Below are 6,000 nucleotides of genomic sequence, written 5' to 3'. Positions count from 1 at the left end.
TTAATCATTGGACCTTTTCAATTGCCTTGAGAATCAAACTATCCTCATTACAAAGGCTTAGGTCAAACCTAAATTTCAGCACTCATTAGTACATGATGGATAGAAAGTGAATATATTAAGGTAAATTAAATTCAACATGACTGATTTACCTTATTTTAAAATGTCCTAACATATTTAAAAACTCCTATCTTTTCTCTCTCCTATTCCAACCAACATTATGTATTAAAGTATTGCCCAATATTTTAAAACACAGATTAATCCATAAAGTCCCAAGTTTTCAGTTTTCAATGAAATTGACACAGGTACATTAAAATAAGTAAAAAGCATAATCTAAAACTTTTGTATTCTTTATATACATTTCATATATGTATATAAAATATTACATATATATATATATATATATATATATTTCAAACATTCTACTCATTTACCTACTACTTTTCTCAAAAAAGTAGACCCAGAAAAACAATCATTATTTCAGAGTCTCCATTCGCGGTATATTTATTGCTCAATTTAAGCTTTTCTAAGGTTTCCACATCTGGGACAACGGGATAAAATAGGTTAACAGATTCATGTATGGTGGGGAGAAAGAAAGGGGTATGAGTGTGTGGGGGTGTGTGTGTGTGTGCAGGTGTGTGTGTGGGTGGGGGGGAAGAGTGAGGGAGGAGGTAAAGAATTTTTGTTCTTTTCATTGTTTAAGAGAGGGCAAGTTTCAATTCAAAAATAACCTTTGGTAAAGAAGCAAAGTTATGTTTCATGGTGGAGGATAGCGGGGCTACTCAGTTTGATGGAAAGCTTAGTAGCACAGTGTATAGACTCTTCCATTAGGAAGAGAAAATGATGACACAGGACCCTGAACCCAGACCTGACATCTTCATAGTTGATTTACAGTATCGTCTGTGGAGGGGAAGGTGACGATGCTGGATAAGCTGCTAATGCAGCTCAGGGAGAAGGTCATTAGTGTGTATTGTAACTTCTCATCATTTTAGCAGCAAAGAGAATTTGGAAACCAGAACTTGACATTTGCGGAGAATTATTATAGTGCTAAAGGGTTCAAAGTGTTTATTCTTGATACCTGGAAAATAAAGTGCCATTTGCTTTGAAGTTTCCAAACAAGATTGCAGTGCCAAAGTTTAATCAGCATTCAGTCAAAAATACTCAGGTGAAGGTTGGGACTGGATAACTGAATTTTAAAATGCTCCCCTCCTTAGGCCTTTTGTAACAAAGGCAAATGAAAGTAGAATGTTAGGACAAGAAAAAAAAACTTAAGTGTATATTATAAAAATTTTCCTCTCAGCATGGCAAAACAAAAATAACTTTTTTATTTTTCTATCTCAATGCCTTCATTACAATTGTGATAAATTTCTAGAGTCTCAGGAAAGTCTCAATCCAGAATCCTATGAAAAAGCACACATGGTCACACATGCCTACACACTCATACATACACAGGCATGAAAATTAAAAGCATGTTTTCTTTCCAGAATTTAAGTATTCACTTATAGTAGCTTTTTTGGTTTAGATTTCAGAATACAAATCAAAAGTAATATAAATAAGTGAATATATAAAAATAAAAGTAAGCATGTAACTATGAGATTTTATCTTGAATAAACTGGTAAAATAGTAACTGGTTAATATAGGTAAGAAGTTAAAATAGTAAATGAAATGTTTTAATTAATATGCAATTGTTCAATGGGGATAGATACCTCCCATGTCAGGTTAGCATGAGTAGAACTAGTACGACTTGGAATGCAGCTTGGCAATATATACCAAAATTTTAAAGATCTACATCTATTGAATTAAATTTTCCATTTTCAAGAATTTTTCTTACATATACATTTGCAAAGCATGCCCAATGCAAAATGAATAAACAATGATGTGTATCCAAACTGTATGGGTTAATATGTCAAAATCCAGAATGTAACCTGTAAAATGGAACTGTTATATGAAAAGAATAAGATGCAGTTAATGTTACTGGAGTCCTAGGCCAGATGCCTGCATTCTGGAGGTTCCAACAAACTGGTCTATCTTCAAAAGCCAAATGGAGAAAGGAATGGTTAAAAGCAGGAACAGACTTTGATCCGTGTAGCCATAACCAGAACACAAAGGGAACCCATATCCTTAGCCATGTCTTCAAGAGGCTGAAAATGACTTCAAGGTTTTACAGAAAGGAGAATGAGGGCATGGGTTTGGGGTTTCATAGCTGAAATGTTTGCCCAACTGCCAAAGCAAGTGACCTTGACCAGGTGATCTTCCTCTGGTCCATCATTATTTCAGGATCGGTTAGACGGGGTGTTGTAGAAAGTTACTATTGCCTGGGGGTAAGTTTTGCCTGGTCACAAGATGATTATCAATTACACTTGCTTTTCCTGTATTCAAAGGTGACTCAGAGCAAAGAGAAAGCTCACCAGTCTTTATTCTTGTTTTGAGTCACTCATTGGACATTTACAAGAAAAAGTGATGAGTCTATAGTATTTACTATAGTTTTTGCACTCGACAACATCTCTTAAGTCATTTTTATTTTCTCCAAAATTTATTATGTCATGTTTACTATATACTAAATTGCCATATGTATTCAGGTTTATTGCTGAAATACCTCTCCTGATTTAAGACTTCAGAATTCATGTCAGTATCACATGTAGTATTATGTTAGATTTCTTATGTACTTAAAAAAAAATCTTTTATGACTTTTCAGTGTCATCTAATTAACTTTGATTTTGAAAATTTTCATAACTCTTTTGCACTTCTATATCCATCTTATTGTTAAAATAATCTTCTTTTGTTATAAATATATTTATATTATTAGAGGGACTTAGAAGTAAACATTTTCTGCTTTAGGTAAAATTGAGTATATGTCCAAGATAAATTATTAGAAGTGAAAGAGAGTATTTATTTCCTCTTAGGACAAGATAAAACCATAGAGATCATGCTGATGGGGTAAGCTAAGTCAGTAGTTCAAAGCTGGATTTTCTTTTTCTTTCTGTACTACTATTCTTGCTGTCTAGACTTTTTCCCTCAAACTTGTCCCTAATTGCCACTGGTAGGTCATGTTTAGGCACACCCAAAATCTGAAGTCAAGGAAAGAAATGTTTCTTTGTGTTTCAGGCTAAGAAAACTTTTAAAGTTCTCCAGCACTTTTCATCTGATTTTTGAGAATTTCATCAATGCCTGTCTCTGTACTAATCACTGACAGGGGAACTAGTCCAAAACCACCTCCTCAGATTGAGAAAAGGCATCAGCTTTCATTAAAGCACAGGTAGCCAGTGCTTGAAGGAGGAAGGGTTTTTGTTTCATCATCTTTCCAGATGATCAAAGGGTGGAAAGAGCCAAAGATCATATTCCAGGCAGCAATCTGTCATGGAAGCTTCCATAACAGCCTCCAAACTCCATTTTGAAAAGCTTCTGTTTTGAACAGGCTGTTGGGTAGGTAAACACCAGAGTCAGTAAAAACTATTAAGGGAGACTTGAAATATTTAAACCATTAGTAGTCTTTTTTAAACCCATAACACGTTCACAGCATTCTTATTCAAGTCCTTCTTGTTTGGTCAGAGGTTTGGTTTGTTTACTTCATACAGGAAGCGCATAATTCTTGGCACATATTTTTTCCCAGAGATTCTTCTTTTAAAGTTTTTTTATGTGTGTGTCTCTGGAAAATATACATAATACATAATATGTGACACACATAAATTTATGTTGTTTTACATAAATGCACATAAAGTTATATATGCATGAATATATACATGTATGAATGTGTGTATGCATATGCATGTATTTTAATATATTGTATATTATATACAGTTTAGTGTGATTAAACAAAAAATTGAGGAAACATATTGCTCATAATACCCACTTTTTGTTAGTTAAACATGTTTCTTTTTTTTTTTATTGTAAACAAATGGGATACATGTTGTTTCTCTGTACATGGAGTAAAGACAAACCATTTGTGTTTATAGTTCATTCTATCAAGATGTTCGATATGGATAACTTAATTTTAGAGTTGAGTTTGCCTTGTTTTGAATTGTAGCTTCACAATTTACTCGGTAGATAGCTTTTGATAGGTTACTGAATCTCTCTGTGACTTGGTTTCCTCATAAGTAAAGTCAGATGATATTATCTACCACATGAGAGAGTTGTATCAACATGAAAGAAAAGTTACAAAGAAATATTGTGGTGAACAGTTCACCGAACACAGGCTGTGAGTTGGGATGGGAAAATTAGAAATTATAAGAAATAAAGACAAAGACTCATTTGTAAGAGGAAGCAGCACCTGGGGGGCAAACCAGCTCTAATGGAGTTTGACGCTTAACAAAGTCTGCGTGTTTACTTTATAGGTTTTAAACACTGAAGGGCTTCACTGTGAAAGGGTTTCTTGAGGTAAATAGGATGAAGTTGAGCAAAAGGGCTTGATTGGGGCTTGTCAGTTTATGCCCAACTCTTCTACCCTCCCAGGCAGCTGGGATTGAATTTAAGGGTTTTGAACTGGTGGATTCCATGACCAGCATAGACTCCTCCCCACTGACAGAAGTCACTTGTATTCCCTTGGCATTCTGGCACTGAGGGGTTCCCACTGTCCAGGTTTATATATTTCAAAGAAATTTTTTATTTACTGCTCATGACAGAAGAAGGTTTTCAAAATGGAGTTTGAAGACTCTTATGGAAGATTCCATAACAGATTGCTGCTTGGAATGTGTGGTCTTTGACTCTTTCCACCCTTTGACCATCTGGAAAGTTGTAGATGAAACATTTACATGATGCTCTAAAGTTCAAAATGCATTTTAAGAGGTTATCAGACTTATGTTTATGGACATTTCTATTTATGGAAATTTCCATCGTGTTTCTATATTTTTTTGTCTTCTATCAGTTGTAAATCCTGTTTCTTTCAACATTCAATAGCCCATACAATCTCCCACCTCCTCCTGCCTTCTTCACAATACTGATTCAGAGTTTTCTGAACTTTTGTCTCTTGAATGGCAATTCCTAAGATCTCAGATAATATCCCTTATGTGTGAATTTTGATTAATTGGCACTTGTTAGGAAATGGAGTATTTCTGAAGGTGAATCTTCACAAACTAAATGTATAATTAGTTGTAACTGATATTTACTGTCCTTATTAGTCATGATATCATCCTTTGTCTCATTTTCATAATAGATATATCTTTTTCAGTTTACAAGACCCATGAAAAGGATTAGATGCATACTTAGAGTAATTTAAATGATTTTAAGATAATACATTCCAGATGGATTCTGATTGAATGCAATAATTACTACAATGGAACATTAGCCAAGTGCTATTACAGGGGGAACAAGAAGAATCAGTTCACTTTCTGGAGGGAACAGCAAAGTCTGAACAAAACCTGTGCTATTTGTGCTGCTACTTATTAAAAAGTAGATTTAAATAAAATTGGTCAAGTCAGGAGTTCTCTATTGTTATTGTTGTTGTTCAACTTAAAACTAAGGTATTATTTTCTGAAAAATCTGAATTTGATTTAGAAGAAAAAAACCAAGTTCTCCACTTGATTATAGATATGAAACTCCTAAAAGCATCTATTATTTCTTCAGTAAGTAAAATATACAATTGAAATACTTGAGATTTAAATATAAGAATATGAGTTTTGGGTCTTCATTTACATTATGTCAAGAGCTTCATAATTAATTTACCTACAGAACACTTAATCAAAGTCATCGGATTAAGCACTAATAAAAACTGAAAGGTATTCTTATTGAATTTGTGTCGAGAGACCACATTTTGTGCTACTAGTGACTAAGTGAAAAACAAAACAAAATGAAGAAAACACACTGATTGGGTATCACCATTTCCTTGTGCCTGGAGCAAATCTCCTACCTGTCCTTTAGAGAGACAGCAAGGCCAAAAACACTACAAGTGTTACTGGGCTGTGGGCCAGAAATTTATGGTACATCTTAAAATGTTTTATTTGTTAGTTTAATAATCTCTAGGCTGTATTCCAAGAACTGTAACCCCCAAGAGAAGTGTCAATTAGGCTA

The sequence above is a fragment of the Sciurus vulgaris genome (assembly GCF_902686455.1).
Source record: "Sciurus vulgaris genome assembly, chromosome: 5".
NCBI classification, from domain to species: domain Eukaryota; kingdom Metazoa; phylum Chordata; class Mammalia; order Rodentia; family Sciuridae; genus Sciurus; species Sciurus vulgaris.
This window is presented reverse-complemented; position numbering follows the sequence as displayed.